This window comes from Calliphora vicina, chromosome 3, assembly GCF_958450345.1.
Source record: "Calliphora vicina chromosome 3, idCalVici1.1, whole genome shotgun sequence".
Lineage (NCBI taxonomy): Eukaryota > Metazoa > Arthropoda > Insecta > Diptera > Calliphoridae > Calliphora > Calliphora vicina.
In genome coordinates this window covers 113,234,893-113,258,533 of record NC_088782.1, presented here as the reverse complement: position 1 = coordinate 113,258,533, position 23,641 = coordinate 113,234,893, and positions in this window count along the sequence as shown.

Genomic DNA, 23,641 nt, shown 5'->3' with positions numbered 1-23,641 from the left:
ATATCTTATAGCTTAGGAGATATTCGCATTTGAAAATTAAATTTTCGACATTTTTACCCTCCCTACACCAGTTTTTTATCCATTTTTCTTTTATAGGATTAACAATAGATATATATATCAAATAAAGAAAGAAGTGTTTAAAAATCATGACTGAATTCAAAGTTAAATGCATTTGAATATAAAAAATTAAAAAAGGCGATTTTTCGCAGTTTTTTTTGGGAAAAAAGTACTTTTATTCTTTTTAAGTTATCTAAAAATTTTCTAAGAGGATGTATAATAAATTTGTACTTTTTGAAAAGCTAACTTTACCCCAAATATTTTAAATGAAAAAACCATTTCTAATTTTTAATACCGACGGGATCAGGTCCATTCAAAAAATGCCTATATTTTATGTAAAATTCAACTTTAGGGCAAAAATTCTCAAATCGCATACTCGATATCTAAATATAGTAACCTATTTTAGATGGCCCAATAAGTTCTTAATTATCCTGTAGAGGGTTCCGATAACCCCGCCACTATTATGGATATTATAGCCAAAAAACGAAAAAATCCCATTTTTGTGATTTTTCAAGATTTTTTTGATAACAGATTTCAAAATTTGTTTTTATTTTTCCATTTTAAATAGAAAAATCTACATAACTATGAAATTTCATTAAAAAATATTCATAAATAAAAATTTTATTTCCATTTGAAAAATTTGTATCTATGCAAAATTCAATAAAAAGCATTTTTTGTCATATTTTTCAAAAAAGTATTCCATGAATTTTTTAATTGTCAAAATTTATATAATTTTTTGAAAAGTAGACAAAAACCTTATGTTTTTTACGTGTCAAATAAATTAGGGAAAACTAAACAACTCGGTGGGAATTTACCCAACATAGAAATTCATAAAAAAACATGTTGCCTACATAATAACATTTTTATGAATGTAAATAACAGGGCTAGGTAAATTCTCAGCGAGTTGTTAAGTTTTCCCTAATTTATTTGACACGTCAGACATGTTATATATTCAAATCGGTTTAGAAGTTACAGGTTTATTTCCCTCTTTTTTTATTCTCATACCACTTTTCACCGTGCGACATTGAGCTGACTTTATCAGGAGAGACAAGTATTTAGGGACCTTCCTTGATAATAAGCTATCTTGGGAGGAAAGATAGACATGCAGGAATTCTATTGGTAGGACTTGGGGACTATGACCATGTTCATTATCACTTATGTTTGCACGGTTTGGTGAGAGGCAATATGAAAAAGCAATTATAGGAAGATACTCAGTAAAGTTGAGATGTGATTCCATTGTCACAACTGGTACCATCGGTAACATACCTTAGTCAGCATTGGATATAATCCTTAAATTGCTGCCAATTGAGGACTATGTGGCAACTGTGTACAAGGTACATATAACCTCAAAAATGAATAAACACCTAAAATTATATGATTTTTTTTATGGTAATGAAAATCCTAAAATCTATCCATCGAATAAAACTAAAAAGTTTCGGTTTGTTGGATATTGGGCTGAATAATACATTCGATTCTTTAAAAAAAAATATTTAACGGACTAAATGATTTTCATGATCTTAAAAATACCAACAAATTCACAGATCTTTACTTAATTTTGAGGCTGTGTGTAGGTCTAATTGGTCATTCTAGTATCCCTATTTCCTATATTTCACATCCAATTGTGTTTCCCGGTAGCGACGAGTGGTTTGGATTTTAACATTTGTTTGAAGGGGTACAGTTTTCACTGATGGGTTGAAAATGGAAATTGACACGGCAGCCGGAGTTTATGTAGTAGATGAGGACATCAAAATGTCATACAAACTGCCAGACGAATGCATTGTCTACAAGGCAGAGATCCTAGCGATCTGGAAAACCACGGATTTGATAAGGGCACACGTCACAGAGAGGGCTCAAGTGACAATTTGTGTGGATAGTCAGGTAGCACTGAGGGCTATGAAATGACATATGATACAATCGACTATATACTAGTGCTGAACTCTAAGAGGGCTGCAGAAGCATTATTGGAACTATACACAATCCGATTGTGTTGGGTACCAGGGCACTTTAATATACAGCAAACTGAGATAGCAGATGAACTGGCAAGGCAGGGTTCTGATCTGGAATATATTAATAGGGATTGAGAAGTTAAACCTCCTATAAACCACTACTACAGGTTGTTCTTCGAAAGATTCCGGGACTCTACGAACCAATCTTGGTGTAGTAGGATGGATTGCAGAGTGTCCAGGGATATGTGGCCACAGTTGAATACATAGGCAAACAGAATACTAATTGAATTGGATAGCAAAGTCTCAGGCCTTTAGTAGGAGTGATAACCGGGCACTGCACTATTGTAGCTTGCATTGCACAGTGGGGCAGAATCGAAATTTTTTGGAAATAAATCTGGCATTTCTCAACGGCTGGTCCGATCGGGATAAAATTTGAATTGGGCGTAGCCAAGGAGTATTCGAGTTTAAGTTATTAAAATGCTCCAGGGGTGGCGCTATGGGGGCTCAAAGGGTAGGGTACCTTCGACATGTAACATTTTTAAACACGTGCCATTTTTTTGTTTCCCATCCGATTTCAAAGAATTTTATATTTTTGGAAAGCGCAAAAATTTCGATTCTGCCCCACTGTGCATTGGTAAATAAGCTATGGGCGCACAGGACATCTGTAGGTTGTGCGTGAATATTGAGGAACTATAAATATTGGATCATATTCTGTGCAACTGTCCTAGATTAGAGCGTCTCAGGCTAAAATGGTTAGGGGAAAGATTCCATTATGAACTGGGGAACATAGCTAATATGAAATACTATTAGGCTTTACTTATACTTATTTTCTGTAATTTTTCTTTTTTATTTGGACTGTGTCACCATCGTGAGAAGGGTACATATAAGTTTGTTATTCCGTTTGTAATTTCCACAATATAATTTTCCGACCCGAAAGTATATACAGTGTTGGCCAGGTAATTAAGACAAACATTGTTTGCTAAATTCCATGTAATTGTCAATTATTTTTTCAAATATTTCCATAAATATTTATGCATGATGAGTGTTTTAACACACAAGTGTATTTTATTCGACTGTATCAATTCATACATATTCACCACGAACTCATAAGATTTTTCTACAACTTGACCAACATTTTTTTTTTAAATAAACATATTTTCTCACATTTATATCATTATATTTTTATTATTATAAAATACTAGCTGAACCCGGTCCGCGTTGCTGGCCCTTAGAAAACATCTGTTAGATATTGCAAAGATTTTAAAATACAGTGTCGGACAAAGTCGGTGATCCAACCTTCAATGTTAATACATGTAGTGGCATTTCGGCTGGTTCCAATGAATTCAAAAATTTAGTATGGAAATTTCTTATTCATGCACCTAATATGCAAGAGTAAACAAAATTGTTTATCACAGACCGAAAATCAAAAATCTGACTTTACACTGTTACCCAAAAGGCTTTTTTGAAGATTCTGTGAAAATTTCATCAAAATCGGTCCAGCCATTTTTGAGTCCATACGGAAGTGTAATGTAAAAATTGGATTTTTACATGCCCCTCCGCCCATAGACCGAATATCAAAAATCATAGTATGCAGTGTTACTCGCTGGGCTATTCTGAAGATTCCCTGAAAATGTCATAAAAATCGGTCCAGCCGTTTTTTATATATATATTTGGGTATAATGTAAAAATTTGATAATGCCACGCCCCTCCGCCCACAGACCGAAAATCAAAAATCTGACTTTACAGTGTTACCCGCCAGGCTATTCTGAAGATTCCCTGAAAATTTCATCAAAATCGGTGGAGCCGTTTTTGAGTTCATTCCGAACATACACACATACATATATACCCACATACAAACATCCATTTTTATACCCTACACCACCATAGTGGGGAGGGTATTATGCGTTTGTGCAGATGTTTGTAACGCCAAAAAATATTAGTCTAACACCCACCTTAAAGTATACCGATCGACTTAGAATCACTTTCAGAGTCGATTAAGCTGGCTGGCTGGCTGTCCATGTAAAACTTGTGCGCAGAGTACAGGTCGCAATTTTGAAGATATTTCGATGAAATTTGATACATACTATTTTTTCGGCTCAAGGACCAAGCCTATTGAAACTGGCTGAAATCGGTCCATGATTTCACCTAGCCCCCATACAAATGTCCTCCCGAAATTGGACTTTATCGGTCATAAATGTTTAATTTATATATGTATCTCCACAAATTCCGCTCCAAATAAGTTTTATATACACAAAATTCATGTCACCAAATTTTGTTACGATCGGTCCATAATTATAGTCATAGCTCCCATATAGACCCGCTTCCGAAAATCACTTTAACGTGCATAAATCGCTTAAAAATGTTGGTAAACACACAAAATTCAACATAGTTAACTTTAATATACACATAAATCACACGACCTAATTTCATGGTGATCGGTCCATAATTGGTCATAGCCCCCATATAAGGCCCACTTCCGAAAATCACTCAAAAATATAAATTATTTAAATTTTAAAAGAAAAATTTTTTTTTCTCTTTTACTTAGTGTAGGGTATTATATGGTCCGGCTTTACCGACCATACTTTCTTACTTGTTATATATATAGATAGATTCGGACCAAATTTCGTATTTTTAGTTCCATTAGTTTCGGCCATATCATGTTATTAACAGCGGATGTTCGCTGAGGTAGGTCAACATATTTCCACATATATTTGTCCATATATGTTTTACCGTTGTTTCCAAACATTTTTGAGAAACTAGAAACATCAATAATAAATTGCATACACTTAGAGGTCCTTTTATTTTGGCTCTAACGCACTTAAAATTCAGTTGATGAAAAAAATTCAAGTATTTGTCTTAAATTGGTGGACACCACTGTATATTCTGGATCCTTATAGATAGCGGAGTCGATTAAGCCATGTCCGTCTGTCTGTTGAAATCAATTTTCTGAAGACTGAAGATATCTTCGGGATCCAAATCTTCAATAATTCTGTCAGACTTGCTTTCCAGAAGTTTCCTATTAAAAATCAGCAAAATTGGTCCACAAATGGCTGAGATATGAAGAAAAAACCGGGACAACCTCGATTTTTGACCTATATCTGGATTACTAAGATAATGTGGACCATATGGATATCTAATGATAGATATTTGAAAGACCTTTGCAGCGACGTATATAAAACCATAGTAAGTTGGACCTACAATGGGTCAAAATCGGAAAAAATATTTTATAACACGATTTGTTTGTTCACCAAAAAAAATTTAAAAAACAAAAATTTTTTTTTTTAAATTTCAATAAAAAAATTTTAAATTTCAAAAATTTAAAATAACAATTCGAAATTTTTTTTTTTCCAAAAAATGAAAAAAACCACTTTGGAAAAAAAAAAATTTTTCTACCTAAAAATATTTAAAATTTTTATGTTGAAGTATAATTTGGTGAATGGTTTATAAGATAGAAGAAATTTCATTTCTTCTCTTCACATATAGTTTAGACTTTCTTTGTAAATGGATCCTATAGATCTCCTAGTGGATGTTTACTTCTTATAGTAAAACCCCTTCAAATCTATCTATATATCTGTTTCAAATAGCGGCGTTACCAACTTTGAGATTTATTTAATATAACTTCCCTATAATTTATAGCTAAACTTTACGTTTTCAATGATAAACACTCTTAGGTTTTAAATGGAATGAGAAGTTTTCTTTTAATATACCAAACAAACAAACAAAAAAAATAAAAGAAACGAATTCAAAAGTATAAATCTTTTGAAACATTTTTGCATTACTGACTTCAGTCCAGTATAAATACATTTACACTTTCCAAATAAGTATTAGAGAGTTTCGTTTTCTTATTGCTTTCAGTTTCATCCTGGTGGCCATTAATATTGAAAGCAATGATTTACACGTTTTTATAAAACAAAAACAACAACAAAAAAAAAGAAATTCAATTAATTTTTGCTCTGCTTTTTTCTCCAATTTTTTTTTTTTTTTGTTTATCGTTGCCCTCGACTTGTTTATGCTGAAATCAACGAAAAATAATCAAATTAATTACTGAAACAAGTCATGACATGAACAGTGAAATTAACAGTTATAATAGCAAAGAACGGCTAGGAAAATAATGCCGTAGGAGAAAGGAATGTAAAAGGAATTGCAGGAATACGAAATCAAAAGATTTAAGCTTAAATGATTTTTGATTAAAAAAACAAACGTTTAAAGAAGGAGGAGTAAGTTTATGGTAGAGTTGTTAATAAAAGCTTAAGGTGTCTTTAATTGACACCTAAAGATGTGTTACGAAAAGGGGTAATAATTTTACCATGCAAAGACTTACACCAGAACAATGTTTACGAATCACTGAAATTTATATCCAAAATTCGCGCTCTGTTCGTCAAGTCAAATCATCATCAGTGATGAGGCTCATTTCTGGCTTAACGGGTATGCAAACAAGCAGATTTTTTATTTACGGAGAGAGCTTAATACTTACGAGACCCCATTACATCCCGAAACAATCACTGTTTGCTGCGATTTATATGCCGCATGTATCATCGGCTCATTGGTCTTTAATTCTGAAACCGGTGCCAACATTAACGTGAATGGCGAACGCTACAGAAAAATTATTAATTTTTTATTCCTCATTTGCAGGAGAAATGGTTCTAACAAGACGGCGCCCGGTGGCTCAATTTCATCGACCAAAACGTCCAACTTTTTGTTAACTCCGATTTCAAAAATTTTAATGCCATTCAATAGTAAACATATTGAAACTAAGGTAGCCAAAAAATTAAATAAAAATTTTGTCAATTTCGTGCTTGGCATGCTGTTAAAATCAAATATTTTATGTCATTTTATAAAAATGTGATTTTTGTAAATTTGATCAGAAGTAAATTATCATTACTCGCAAACTATTATAGATAATTGGATGATTTTTCTTTTGTTATGTTGGTAGGATAATAGTCTTTAAGAGCTGATATGATTTGTCATTGTACCGTTTATACCTGATGTGTTATTAATTTTTTTCTCAGGTACTATATTTTAGCCAAATTTGAATTTCAGTGGAATAAAAGTGCTTAGAGTCAAAAGGGGTTAAACAAGTTTTACAACCAGTAGAAAGTCCAAAGTGTCCTCTTTAAGCCTATATATACTTGTTGACCTGTTTTGACCTGTTTGTTGAACACTTTTTTTAATTTGAATGAAATTACTCCCAAATTTTTGTTCTATTTTTATACCCTACACCACCGAGATGTTATATGTAGTACTCGAAGCGAAGATTCTACATATATGTAATTTTTTTGAAATCGGAACATAAACGAAGAAATATTATTATTTTTAAAATTGGCCATACCCGAGGTCTCCTAGCAAAAGAGGTCTTGAGCTCCAAATCTTCTCGTAAAAAACCGGAAGCTCGATTTTGATTTTAGAACCATGGTTTCTTCTGAAAAAGTTCATAGAATTTTCCGTAGATTACGAATTTGCTATACGCTTTACCACGTTTTTTGGGCCCGAACAAATTGATCCACCCTAACCACCATAGTGGGGAGGGTATAATGCGTTTGTGCAGATGTTTGTAACGCCCAAAAATATTAGTGTAACACCCACCTTAAAGTATACCGATCGACTTAGAATCACTTTCTCGATTAAACGATGTCCGTCCGTCCGTCTGGTTGGCTGGCTGGCTGGCTGGCTGGCTGGCTGGCTGGCTGGCTGGCTGGCTGGCTGGCTGTCCATGTAAACCTTGTGCGCAGAGTACAGCTCGCAATTTTCAAGATATTTCGATCAAATTTGGTACATATTACTTTTTCGACCCAAAGACCAAGCCTATTGAAACTGGCTGAAATCGGTCCATTATTTCACCTAGCCCCCATACAAATATCCCCTCGAAATTGGTCTTTATCGGTCATAAATGTTTAATTTATCTATGTATCTACACAAATTTCGCTCCAAATAAGTTTTATATATACAAAATTCATGTCACCAAATTTTGTTACGATCGGTCCATAATTAGTCATAGCTCCCATATAGACCCGCTTCCGAAAATCACTTTAACGTGCATAAATCGCTTAAAAATTTTGGTAAACACACAAAATTCAACATAGTTAACTTTAATATAGACATAAATCACACGACCTAATTTCATTGTGATCGGTCCATAATTGGTCATAGCCCCCATATAAGGCCCACTTCCAAAAATCCCTCAAAAATATAAATTATTGAAATTTTAAAAGAAAAATGTTTTTGCTCTTTTACTTAGTGTAGGGTATTATATGGTCGGGCTTGACCGACCATACTTCCTTACTTGTTTTTATTTTATTTGTTCATATGACTGGCGCAAAGTACAAGTCGCAATTTTGAAGATATTGCGATAAAATTTGGTACATACATTTTTTTCGGCCCGAGGACGAAGTCTATTGAAAATTACTGAAATCGGTCCACTATTTCACCTAGCACCCATACAAATGTTCTCCCGAAGTTATACTTTATCGGTCGTAAATGGTTAATTTATATATGTATCTACTAGGGTATTCATTCGACTAATGATCGTTCGATTAATCGAATATATTCTTACGAATAATTATTCGAACAATTTAAAAATGGCCATTTTCGAATAACGAATAATTCGAACAATTTTATGTAGAATAATCGAATAAAACGAATAAATGTTCATATATATTTAAATTTATTAAATTGCTTAAAATTTTTCATAATTTCAAATTTAAATAAGTAATAATGACTCACAAAAACTGTATTGTTTCTGAAATTCGACAAATAACTAAAGACAAAGGAACTTTCGAACACTCTAGATGAGTGTTCCGATAGCTCCTGAACCAATGAAAATAAAAGGTACGGAATAAAATATTTGTTATTTAGCTGGCGAAATTTTAAAAGAATCACAATTAATAATCAAAATTTTAACTTAGATTAAAGTGGAGTTGAATGTGATGGAGAATGTGATTTTGAAACGGTCGTCGAAAATGATATTGAGGATGACATTTATAATGATTACATTGAAATAGATGAAGGCCATGATCTTAAAATATATGTATATAAGTGATGTTATTAACCGCGTACATAAGTGTTGCAAAATATTTAATAAATCAAATGATAAACACAAATATTGCCAACTAACGTTTTGTTGCAAGAAAAGCATGGAGTTCGTCTTATACATGATTTTGATCATCGTTGAACATCTTTGTCTAACATGGTAATAAACATTTTGCGTAGTTGTAAATGCGTCAATCATGCACTGCCTGACTTCAAATTAGCCAAGTTCACTGACAATGATATCAAACTTCGGACAGATTCCCTTTATTGTGTAATTCCCCAAGACCACTTTATTAAGCAAAGATTTGGCTACGTTGATAGAGCTTGATGTATAATACAATTTGTTATAAATAATTTAGAAATAGTGAATAATTAATTGACTAAAGAATTAGTTACTCAATTTAAAACCCGAATTAATGAACGACATAAAAAAGTTCTTAATACGTTTATATTGTATATGAATTCAGGATCATGTCCAACTAGCTAAAATAGTATAAAGCATAGTTCCAAAACGGAAAGTCTATTGTTTTGTAGATTGTTCGGGAGTTTATCTGATCAGAATATTTCTGTTGAAATTTGTTTTTTTTGTCATTATTTATTTATTGTATCTTCATTATTTAATGAACTAACAATAAGTGGTTCAAATCTTATATATAATATTATTATTTAATTAGTCCAGCCAGTGCCGGACGAAAAAATTTTGTGTTCATGGTTGTTTTGGTTAAATTGGCATTCTTCCTTTTAGATTAGGTCTGCTGTGTCCCTCCTTCTTAATCGAGTGTGGCCACGGTTATCTAATATGTTGCGGGCCAGCGGGTTTGGGTGAACTTCAAGTTTTTTTAAATATTTTTGTACGTTTTTCGAGATTTCAGTTTTTACAATGGGCACGTTTAGATCTTTGTGTATATTCGCGTTTTTGATATACCAGGGGGCAACTGTGATCATTCTTAGAAACTTGTTTTGGCGTCTTTGGATCTTTTCTACATTTGACGCTGAGGCCGTGCCCCATAACTGTATGCCATAACACCATATCGGTTTTATGATCATGTTATAAAGTAGAAGTTTACAATCTAAACTAAGCGTGGAGTTTCTGCCAATAAGCCAATTAATTTGAATTGATTTCAATTTCATTTGAGTCAACTTTGCATCTATATGACTTTTTCATGTAAGGCGACGATCGAGATGTATTCCGAGGTATTTCACTTCCGATTGTTGAATTATTGTTTGGTTATTGATATGAATAGGGTAATGTGTGTACATTTTTGCTCGTTGACTTTAATTTTCCATTGTTTTAACCATTTTTCTAATTCAAATATGTGGTTTTGTATGTAACGAGACGCTTCTTGAGGATTTTCATGAATGCTTAGAATAGCAGTATCATCAGCAAATGTTGATGTATGAGTGCGATTGTTATTGGCATATCAGACGAATACATCAAATATAAAAAAGGTCCCAGGATACTGCCTTGGGGGACTCCAGCTTCAATGGGTTGTGAAGCACTTAAAAAGTTTCCCTCTTTAACCTTAAATGTTCGACCAGTTAAATAGCTTTCCAACAGCTTATGTGTGTTTGCCGGTAAATTTTGACTCAATTTGTATATTAATCCAGCATGCCATACCTTATCAAACGCTTGAGAGATGTCGATGAAGAGTGCAGAACAGTATTTCTTTTCTTCAAACGCTTTTCTCACCATATTTACAAGTCTATGGGTTTGTTCGATAGTACTGTGTTTTCTTCTAAATCCAAATTGATGATTCGGAATGCAATTGTTTTCAGTTAACATCGGGTACAACTTGTTCATAAGTATCTTCTCAAATAGCTTTGATATATTAGACAATAGGCTGATGGGTCTGTATGATTCTACTTTTGTGTGATCTTTTCCCGGCTTGGGTATCATGGTAACCAGTGAAACCTTCCATTCTGGAGGATAATATTCAAGTCGTAATATAGCATTAAAAATAAAAAGAATTATTTTTATTGCTATTCAAGTCGTAATATAGCATTAAAAATAAAAAGAATTATTTTTATTGCTATCCATACCAGGCGCTTTCTTGGGATTTAAATCAGCAATAGCATTTTCGATCTCTCGAATCTCAAACCGTAGGGGTACGGCTGCTCCAAAATAGGGTGCAACAGGTGGCAACTCAATTGCTTCGTTTGATGTGTTCGGTGTAAATACTTTTTTTAAATGATTAACAAACAGATTCCCTTTTTCAGTATCATTTCTTGCCCAACCACCACTTGAATTTCGCAAGGGGGACTTACATATAACGGGTCTTTTAAGATTTTTTGTTGCTCGCCATAATGAGTAATCCGATTGCGGGGTTGCGTCCAGGCTTTCTAAATATTTATTCAATGATTCCATTTTTCGAAATTCCAAGAGCTTTTTAAGTCTTTTTATACAATCTTTAAGCTTCGATTTTAGTTGGGGGGATCTGTGCAACTGCCACTCTCTTCGAAATCTTCTTTTTTCATTTAAGAGCCGTTCGACATCTGCAGAATTAATTCTATTATATCTGAATTGTCGGGGGGTTTGGGTAGCATGTTGAGCAGCCATTCTGAGATTTTTATCGAAATTGATAAGAGAGTGATCGATGTTTTCTGGTGTTCTTAGCGGTATGTTTTCCGAGCAATGTGTACTGAGGTATTTTTTATATTTGAGCCAATTTATTCTTGTGCCTGCCATCGCTAAATTACCAGTCGGGGATACAATTTCTAGGGGGCTCAATAAAGTAATAATAGTGGGTGAGTTATCTGAAGATAGTTCCAGCGAGGATTCAATTTGAATCATTTCTCTAGGGATATTTTTCATCACGCTAAAATCAATAACATCCGGTATTTTTCGTGGGTCAGTAGGCCAGTAAGTAGGTTGGCCGCTCGAAAGCACATGCAAACCCATTTTAGAAATTGAGTCGAACAAAACACGACCTTTAGGGGTAATCAGTCGTGATCCCCAGAATGTGTGCTTAGCATTAAAATCACCAGCAGCCAGGAAACGGGGGCCTAGTTATTTAAAAAATCTATTATATTGACTTTCTGTAATTGAAAATCTTGGGGGTGAGTATATCGATGAAATCACTAAGTTTCGATGAAAATCTTCAAGACAGATTGTAGTAGCTTGAAGATAATCTTCGCAAAAATCACACATTAAGTAGTGTTTTATTCGAGCTTTTATTAAAATTGCCGAGCCTCCGCATGCTCTAACTCTGGGATCTTTGGTGTCATATATTACATATCCATTTATTCGAAAGGAACTTCTGGACGTCAAATGAGTTTCAGAAACCAGTATTACATCAATTTGTTGGTTTCTTAAAAAATATTCGAGTTCGTTTTTGTGTTGGCGTATGCCGTTTGCATTCCAAAAACATATCCTTAGGCAGTTCATGGTCTGTTAAGCACAGCCTGCAATAACATTGATTGCATCTTAAGCATTTCTTGCATCATGTTACTCATTGAGTTTGTAAAGTTATTTACCGATTGCACAAGAGTTTCTATTGTAGATTCTAGTCGGGTAAAATTGAAAATTGGCGTTTGCTCTCTTACCTCTGGGTTTATATTTTCGTTTTGGATTTCGTTTTGACGGACTTGCGGCTGAGTTTGGTTGTTTCTAAGTACATTTGCATATGTTACTTTGTTGTCATATGTCTGTTGCAACGGGGGGTAGTTCAAATTGATGTTATTTAATGGCAGAGTTTTTTAACATTATCAATACTTGAATTGTTAACTTTAACGTTATTTTTTGTTTTTCTTTAACAATAAAATATTAAAAAACCGACTTCAAAACTTCATTCTTTACTTTTTTAAAAAAATTTAAATTATTCGAATAATTCGATTAATTTTAAAAGTGTGATCGAATTATTCGAACAGGTTTAAATCTCTTATTCGAATTATTCGTTTTATTCGAACAAGAGAAAAATCGAATAATTCGAATACCCTAGTATCTACACAAATTTTGCTCCAAATAAGTTTTATATACACAAAATTCATGTCACCAAATTTTGTTACGATCGGTCCATAATTAGTCATAGCTCCCATATAGACCCGCTTCCGAAAATCACTTTAACGAGCATAAATCTCTTAAAAATGTTGGTATAAACATAAAATTCAATAGAAATAACTTCCATATAGACATAAATCACACGACCTAATTTCATGGCGATAGGTCCATAATTAGCCATAGCTCCCATATAAGACAAAAAATTTGCATTTTCATACTAAATGCTATACAAAAATTAAAAGTTCAACTTTAACCTTAAATTGCGCAACAACTGCTGAACCGATTTTAATGAAAACTGGAGAAAAATTCAGTTTTCCAAAAAAAATTTGGCCGATGAAAAACGAAAATGAGCCACTGTGCGGCGAAGAAATATCTCAAGAAATAGACCTCCGCCTCGCCTCGTTAGTCTATTTTTTGTGGAGGTATGTCAAATCTATGGCCTATGCTGATAAACCAGCAACGATTGGTTATTTAGAAGCCAACATGCGGCACACTATTGATTAAATAAGACCGGGTATGCTCGAAAAAGTGAGCCAAAAGTGGAGCAATAGGATGGAGTTCATAAGGCGCAGTCGGTAAGGCCATATCCAGAAATTATTTTTAAATATTAAATGCCATAAAATGTGTGAGCTGACAAAAGCAAAATTTCACTCATTCCATTGAATTTGTTGTGTTTTATTTTTAAAACAAAACTAAAATATTGTTTCACATTTTTTTTTTTTATTTCACTACAAATTTTCTATAATTTAAATTTTCTACAGAATTTATAGATTTATTGTTTCATTATAATAAATCCAAATTCTTGTGTTGTAAATACACTATTATTTACACCTTTATCTCTGCTTACACAAATATTTCTATAAAAACAATTTGTTAAAAATCAATTAGAAAAATGTTAGCTTTGTATCAAAACTTTTGTAAAACATAAATATTTTAACCGAATATCAATATATCAATTATGTTATTGTTAAACATTCTTTTTAAATAGAAAAAAATAGTTTTAAAGCTACTTTTTTCATAAAATATTTACCATTATCTTGCAATTATTTGTCTATCAATTAAATAACTTTTATAATAAATTTCACAATATTCAATTAAATTATTTTAAAGATTATTTTTGTAATACCTTTGTTGGTTTGTTTTATTTTATTTTATTGTAAAGAATTGTTTTTCAGTTGTTTTGTTGTTTTTATATTGTATAAAAATAAATATTTTATTTTGTTTTTAAAACAATACATATGCATTTATAATATTTAGTATAATTTACAATATTTATAAATAATCCCACATGAAATATCGAAAATAAATAGAAATAAAATAAATTTATTGTGAGTGAATAAAACTACAAACTGTTTGTTTGGTGTTGTTGTGTTGTGAAAGAGACAGAGTGACAGGGATAAAGAGGAACAACATAGAAATAAAATTATAATTCGAATTAATTTGTTTATATAAATATTGAAAACAGATAAAAGTTTCAGAAATGAATTGAAGCAGCAAGTTTCATGCATGTTATCTAAAGAAATATTAACAATACTGTTGATAATTTAATGAATCTTCCAGCAGTTTTGCTGGAATTAGTAAAACAAAACTTCTGGAAAAGATTTTTTTTAAGAAATGTGTTTTTTTTGGTTAAGAAGCTTATTTTGGTAAAAAAAAACATTTTTTAGTAAAAACAAGTAAGAAAGTATGGTCGGACAAGCCCGACCATATAATACCCTACACCAAGTAAATGAGTAAAAATATTTTTCTTTTAAAATATCAATAATTTATATTTTTGAGTGATTTTCGGAAGTGGGCCTTATATGGGAGCTATGACCAATTATGGACCGATCACCATAAAATTAGGTCGTGTGCTTTACGTCTATATTAAAGTTAACTATGTTGAATTTTGTGTGTATACCAACATTTTTAAGCGATTTATGCACGTTAAAGTGATTTTCGGAAGCGGGTCTATATGGGAGCTATGACTAATTATGGACCGATCGTAACAAAATTTGGTGACATGAATTTTGTATATATAAAACTTATTTGGAGCGAAATTTGTGTTGATACATAGATAAACAAGTAAGAAAGTATGGTCGGTCAAGCTCGACCATATAATACCCTACACTAAGTAAAAGAGCAAACAAAATTTTCTTTTAAAATTTCAATAATTTATATTTTTGAGTGATTTTCGGAAGTGGGGTTATTGGGGGCTATGACCAATTATGGACCGATCACCATGAAATTAGGTCGTGTGATTTATGTGTATATTAAAGTTAACTATGTTGAATTTTGTGTATTTACCAATATTTTTAAACGATTTATGCACGTTAAAGTGATTTTCGGAAGCGGGTCTATATGGGAGCTATGACTAATTATGGACCGATCATAACAAAATTTGGTGACATGAATTTTGTGTATATAAAACTTATTTGGAGCGGAATTTGTGTAGATACATAGATAAATTAAACATTTATGACCGATAAAGTCCAATTTCGAGGGGACATTTGTATGGGGGCTAGGTGAAATAATGGACCGATTTCAGCCAGTTTCAATAGGCTTGGTCCTTGAGCCGAAAAAATAATATGTACCAAATTTGATTGAAATATCTTCAAAATTGCGACCTGTACTCTGCGCACAAGGTTTACATGGACAGCCAGCCAGCCGGCCAGCCAACCAGACGGACGGACGGACATCGTTTAATCGACTCGGTATACTTTAAGGTGTGTGTTACACTAATATTTTTGGGCGTTACAAACATCTGCACAAACGCATAATACCCTCCCCACTATGGTGGTGTAGGGTATAAAAAAAAGAAGAAATTGATATTTTTTTGGTAAAATAAATTAATTTTGATGTAAAAAGCTTCTCTGTTTGAAAAACCCATGTTTAAACAAGTAAGTGATCTATATTCGGCTGAGCCGAATCTTATAAACCCTTCTACAAATTATACTTTAAAATAAAAATTTTAAATATTTTTTGGCAAATAAATTGTTTTTTTATTATACCCTACACCACCATAGTGGGGAGGGTATTATGCGTTTGTGCAGATGTTTGTAACGCCCAAAAATATTAGTCTAACACCCACCTTAAAGTATACCGATCGACTTAGAATCACTTTCTGAGTCGATTAAACGATGTCCGTCCGTCTGGTTGGCTGGCTGGCTGTCCATGTAAACCTTGTGCGCAGAGTACAGGTCGCAATTTTGAAGATATTTCGATTAAATTTGGTACATATTACTTTTTTGGCCCAAGGACTAAGCCTATTGAAACTGGCTGAAATCGGTCCATTATTTCACCTAGCCCCCATACAAAGTCCCCTCGAAATTGGACTTTATCGGTCATAAATGTTTAATTTATCTATGTATCTACACAAATTTCGCTCCAAATAAGTTTTATATATACAAAATTCATGTCACCAAATTTTGTTACGATCGGTCCATAATTAGTCATAGCTCCCATATAGACCCGCTTCCGAAAATCACTTTAACGTGCATAAATCTCTTAAAAATGTTGGTATACACACATAATTCAACATAGTTAAATTTAATATAGACATAAATCACACGACCTAATTTCAAGGTGATCGGTCCATAATTGGTCATAGCTCCCATATAAGGCCCACTTCCGAAAATCACTCATGAATATAAATTATTGATATTTTAAAAGAAAAATATTTTTACTCATTTACTTGGTGTAGGGTATTATATGGTCGGGCTTGACCGACCATACTTTCTTACTTGTTTATTTTTTTAAATTTAATAGTGAAAAACATTTATGACAAAAAAAGTTTTTTTTCGTGAAAAAATTTTATTTTTCCCAATTTATAACAAAAAAAAAATTTTGGTGAAAAAAAGTTAGAGTTAAAAATATTTTTTTCCAATTTTGACCCATTACTCCGTATGACACTTAATATTAGACACTAACCGGATGTTATACGTCTGAAACAATAAATTAAATGGAGAAAAACTGCGTTTTCAGTTTTTCATTTCGTGATCCTGTTTCCTTTTAAAAGGACTTAAAATTTTCAGAGGAGTACAATTTTAAAAAAATGTTTTAAAATACCTCTGATCATCCTACTATGTCAAGTTTGGTTGCAAATGATCAAGAAGAGTTGTAGAATATTTCTTATTATTTCTAGTTTGTCCTGTAAGGATCAAAATATGTCAAAAATGTCCTTTTAAATTTATATCCTTGAATATCCTTTTACATTTCCAATAATTTTTTTTTAAAAAAACAGTGAGCTAAAGATCCAAATATTGAATACCACATGCCAAAATTTCATCCTTCTGTCTTAACTACTTAAGAAGATAATAAAAGATATTTTAAATTTGAATTATTTTATTTTAATATTTCATTCGAAAAAAATATAACTAAATCCATTGGGAAAAGCAACGAAGAAGACTTTTTAATAAACAAGTAAAATGGTATAGTCGGGCAAGCCCGACTTTATGATACCCTACACCGGGTATATGATTATAAAGAGTTTTCTTTTGATATGAAACTTATTTGTCTTGAATTTTTGTTTGAATACACACATTTTCGGTATTGGGCCTTATATGGGAGCTATGACTAATTATGGACCAATCGTCACAAAATTTGGTGGGATGAATTACAAATATATGAAACATATATGTGTTGGATTTTTTTTGGATACTGACACCCTACACCACCATAGTGGGGAGGGTATTATGCGTTTGTGCAGATGTTTGTAACGCCCAAAAATATTAGTCTAACACCCACCTTAAAGTATTCCGATCGACTTAGAATCACTTTCTGAGTCGATTAAATGATGTCCGTCTGGCTGGCTGGCGGTCCATGTAAACCTTGTGCGCAGAGTTTTTTGAAGATATTTCGATCAAATTTGGTACATAATTTTTGTTCGGCCCACTGACGAAGCCTATTCAAACTGGCTGAAATCGGTACATTATTTCACCTAGCCCCCATACAAATGTCCTTCGAAATTGGACTTTATCGGTCATAAATGTTCAATATATGTATGTATCACCACAAATTCCGCTCCAAATAAGTTTTATATATACAAAATTCATTTCACCAAATTTTGTTACGATCGGTCCATAATTAGTCATAGCTCCCATATAGACCCGCTTCCGAAAATCACTTTAACGTGCATAAATCGCTTAAAAATGTTGGTATATACACAAAATTCAACATAGTAAACTTTCATATAGACATAAATCACACAACCTAATTTCATGGTGATCGGTCCATAATTGGTCATAGCTCCCACATAAGGCCAACTTCCGAAAATCACTCAAAAATATAAATTATTGAAATTTTAAAAGAAAAATATTTTTACTCATTTACTAGGTGTAGGGTATTATATGGTCGGGCTAGACCGACCATACTTTCTTACTTGTTTTTTTTTTAATTTTAATTTGACCTTTATATAAAGGATGGGTCTTTAACGCACTATTCTTTTAAAAGGAATTTATTGGCAATCTTAAAGGATATTAAAGGATAAACATTTTTGACATCAGTGTGGGTCAATTTTTTTCTCGACCAAGCGGTTATCAAAATCGTAATCTACGATGTATTCTAAGAAGGATTGCCGAAGAAACCATGGGTCTAAAATCAAAATCGAGCTTCCCATTTTTAACACGTAACTTTTTCATTCGTATTTTATAATCTTGTGCTAACATTTTATTTAGCCTTTTAAGAAACTTGGCTATGTTTGGACTTGTTCGAAATGAAAGAATGACAAAAAAGATGAATCTTTGCAAATGGAGAAGATTAGCAATAAACTTTAGCAGAGGATGTTTAAAAAATCTCATATCGTGGTTGTTCGAGAACCTAAAACCGAGCTTTTTTGCAGTGATGCCTGGAAATTTTTTCAGAAATCCCAACGTTTATGAAAGATATCCCTTTTTCCCTTTTATTTTCCAAAAAAAAAGAATCCATTGTTCGGGTTTTTGTTTTTGAAAGATTTTTTGGTGCTAATACCCAGCACACAAGCCTTGCATCTGCATTTAAAGTCATCATCTTTGACCGGCTCCAGCCATCCCATTAGTTTCTCGCCTATCAACCAACATGTGCTGTATTCCTTTGCTTTATTTTGATCATTATCAGAAGACGAATCGAAAAAAAAACACGTTCAAAAGATTCAATATTTATGAAACATTTAATTTTTTATTTAAATTTCTATCTTCTTCTATACATTTCCCCCTGTATGCATCTATATTTATTATGCCAAAAACAATATTTATAGCTCTACATCCACATACACATGTAAAAACACATGTAAGTAGATTGTTAATAAAAAAAATTTAAATCATTTACTTAAAACCATTCCCACCCCGCAGCCCACTCAGTTGAAACAAAAAAAAAAAAAACTCAAACACATACTCCTCTCTGACGAGAATGATGATGATGACGATCATCATCATAAACATACAATTTTAATGTCAACGACATAAAAATGGCCACAAAGGCAGCAACAACAAAAAAATATTTATATGTCCAGTTGCATGTTTAAATAACTTTAGCCCAGAGGGAACCATATGGCTGCCACGGCAATTTTATGATGCCACTTATAGATAGATCTTTATATTTATTTTATGTTTTATAAATTTTTGTAGGCTCAAAAATAAACGTTTTGTTAGAACACAACCAACCAAAAATTGCTTACATACATAGTATTTCACATCTACATATATTTTTCCTTTATGGCAAATAAAGTAAACTGGAGTTAGAAAAATGTTTAATAAATTTTGGTGCGGCAATGTTGTTGACATTTTCATGCATTTAAGTAAATTGGTTATTTTGTTTAGGGACAACAGGGGGATGTTAATACAAATTTATTGTTTGTCAACATAACTGACCGGAAAAGATGACCAACCGGCTGGTTTTTAAATAAACTTAATAGTTATTTTGTTTTCATATGGCGGTGTTTAAGGATTATGGAAATATTGTTGAGTAAATAGTGCTAATAATTATGAATATTGTTAAATTTTAAACCCCTAATGGAAATTAAACATTTTTTATCATACTAAATATATCCAGTTCATTCCTCCCAATGCTGCTAAATGAAGGATCAACGGTTTTTTACCATTTATACAGAGATGGCCTCAAATGACAACAGATAAATCACGATAGAAGACAGTGTCGTTCAAAAAGTGGAGGAAATATTTGGTCAATGCACAAGGTCTTATCATGAATTTTGTAAGACATTCGATGTCAAAACATATCTATCTAGCTGTTCCTAGTACTGACCATCAAAACAAGACATCTGTGGAAAATTTAATTAAATCAGATCAAAGTTTAATTTTATTTTTATACCCTAACCACCATAGTGGGAAGGGTATAATGCGTTTGTGCAGATGTTTGTAACGCCCAAAAATATTAGTCTCATACCCACCTTAAAGTATACCGATCGACTTAGAATCACTTTCTGAGTCGATTAAATGATGTCCGTCCGTCCGTCTGGCTGGTTGGTCGGCTGGCTGGCTGTCCATGTAAACCTTGTGCGCAGAGTACTGGTCGCAATTTTGAAGATATTTCGATGAAATTTGGTACATATTATTTTTTCGGCCCAAGAACCATGCCTATTGAAACGGGCTGAAATCGGTCCATTATTTCACCTATCCCCCATACAAATGTCCTTCCGAAATTGGACTTTATCGGTCATAAATGTTTAATTTATATATGTATCTCCACAAATTCCGCTCCAAATAAGTTCTATATATACAAAATTCATGTCACCAAATTTTATTACGATCGGTCCATAATTAGTCATAGCTCCCATATAGACCCGCTTCCGAAAATCAAAATTCAACATAGTTAACTTTAATATACACATAAATCACACGAACTAATTTCACGGTGATCGGTACATAATTGGTCATAGCCCCCATATAAGGCCCACTTCCGAAAATCACTCAAAAATATAAATTATTTAAATTTTAAAAGAAAATTTTTTTTTGCTCTTTTACTTAGTGTAGGGTATTATATGGTCGGGCTTGACCGACCATACTTTCTTACTTGTTATACCCTACACCACCATAGTGGGGAGGGTATTATGCGTTTGTGCAGATGTTTGTAACGCCCAAAAATATTAGTCTAACACCCACCTTAAAGTATACCGATCGACTTAGAATCACTTTCTGAGTCGATTAAACGATGTCCGTCCGTCCGTTCGTCCGTCCGTCTGGTTGGCTGGCTGGCTGGCTGGCTGGCTGGCTGTCCATGTAAACCTTGTGCGCAGAGTACACGTCGCAATTTTGAAGATATTTCGATCAAATTTGGTACATATTACTTTTTCGGCCCAAGGACCAAGCCTATTGAAACTGGCTGAAATCGGTCCATTATTTCACCTAGCCCCCATACAAATCTCCCCTCGAAATTGGACTTTATCGGTCATAAATGTTTAATTTATCTATGTATCTCCACAAATTCCGCTCCAAATAAGTTCTATATATACAAAATTCATGTCACCAAATTTTATTACGATCGGTCCATAATTATTCATAGCTCCCATATAGACCCGCTTCCGAAAATCACTTTAACGTATATAAATCGCTTAAAAATATTGGTAAACACACAAAATTCAACATAGTTAACTTTAATATACACATAAATCACACGACCTAATTTCATGGTGATCAGTACATAATTGGTCATAGCTCCCATATAAGGCCCACTTCCGAAAATCACTCAAAAATATAAATTATTTAAATTTTAAAAGAAAAATTTTTTTTGCTCTTTTACTTAGTGTAGGGTATTATATGGTCGGGCTTGACCGACCATACTTTCTTACTTGTTTTTTATTGACGGACAGATGTGGCCGTTACACACATCTGCACAAACGCATAATACCCTCCCCACTATGGTGGTGTAGGGTATAAAAATGGTTGTGAGCTTATTGACATATACCTTTGACTTCAAATAACCCCTTAGAATGAAATTCAATGGCGTTAAATCAAACGATCTAAGGGCCAATTCTGATCAACGAAACAAGGAATATCACGATCAAGAAATGATTCATGCTCATCTCATTGAATTTAGCCAAGTGATCAGATATTAGTATCAATTACTGTCTACACTGGTGCATATTCATATAAACGCACTTCATTTTTTTCTGTATTTTTGTTATTTCTTTGTTGTTCTCATCCAAAAGCAAAATTTAACTTTTTTAATAAGAGACAACTTAACGGTACTTTTTGAAAGTAAACAAGTTTTTTTCTAATTCTTGTTGTTTGCCTTAATCAAGGCGTATTTAACAAGGTGACAGCAGTGGCGAATTGAAATAAATACAGGCGAATTCACTTATTTTTTATATATAGAGTTTGACATACGGGCGTATGGACGGATATTATTTATATATGTAGTTTGACATTTGTGCGTGCTATTTCAATAATCAGCTGTGCTGCTGATGGCACCTTATTTAATGCTCCTTGGCCTTTATTATGCGATCAAATATTCTTGGTGCTATTTTAAGTGGAAGATTCGTATAAACGCAGACGTGAAATTTGTTTTTAAAAAAGTTACCAAAAATAAAATATTATCAATTTATATTATCAATTCTAATAGCAACATCTCAATTTACTGCAACTTTTTTTTTTTGAATCAATAAATTTCATCACTTTTAAAGATGCCCAAGGGAACTTTTTTGTCCGATCAAGTAAAGATTCAAATTAAATTTTTTCACGACCGATCGTTCGGAAAGTGTGGTGCGAAATTTCTTGAAGAAAGGTCAAAATTATGGAGTTCGTAAACCTACCTACCATACTCATGCTATTGGAACGATTTGAGATCAAACGATGCACAGTGGTATGAGAATAAAAAAAGAGGGAAATAAATCTGTACCTTCTAAACCCTTACGCCGATTAGAATGAAATTTCACATGCGCAAAGAGGAAGTGTAGTCGAGTTTAGGTTTTGAATTTGGACCTCATGACCCCACCAGGAGCGGGACCAGGGTTTCCCAAAGTAGGACACCTCGGAAATGTTCAATTTTTAAAATTATCCTATTTCTTCGTTTGTGTTTAAAAAAAAATACACATACAGAATCTCCTCGTCGAGCACTACATAAAAGCTATCAATTATCTCTTATAGCTTAGGAGATATTTACATTTGAAAATTTAATTTTCAAGATTTTTACCCACCCTACACCAGTTTTTTGGTGACCGCGGTTCCAAATATTCTCCGATTTTATCTCTTTTTCTATTATAGGATAACCAATAGATCTGTATATCAAATAAGGAAAAAAATCATGAAAATCATGACTGAGTCCAAAGTTACATGCATTTGAATATAAAAAAATTAAAAAAAGGCGATTTTTCGCAATTTTTTTGGGAAAAAAGTACTTTTATTCTTTTTAAGTTATCTAAAAAGTTTCTAAGAGGATGTATAATGAATTTGTACTTTTTGAAAAAGCTAACTTTACGCCAAATATTTTAAGTGAAAACAACATTTATAATTTTTGATACCGACGGGATCAGGTCCATTCAAAAAATGCCTATTTTTTATGTAAAATTCAAATCTAGGGCAAAAATTCTCAAATCGCACACTCGATATCAAAATATAGTAGCCTGTTTTAGATGGCCCAATAAGTTCTTAATTATCTTGTAAAGGGTTCCGATAACTCCTACCCTAATATGGATATTATAGCCAAA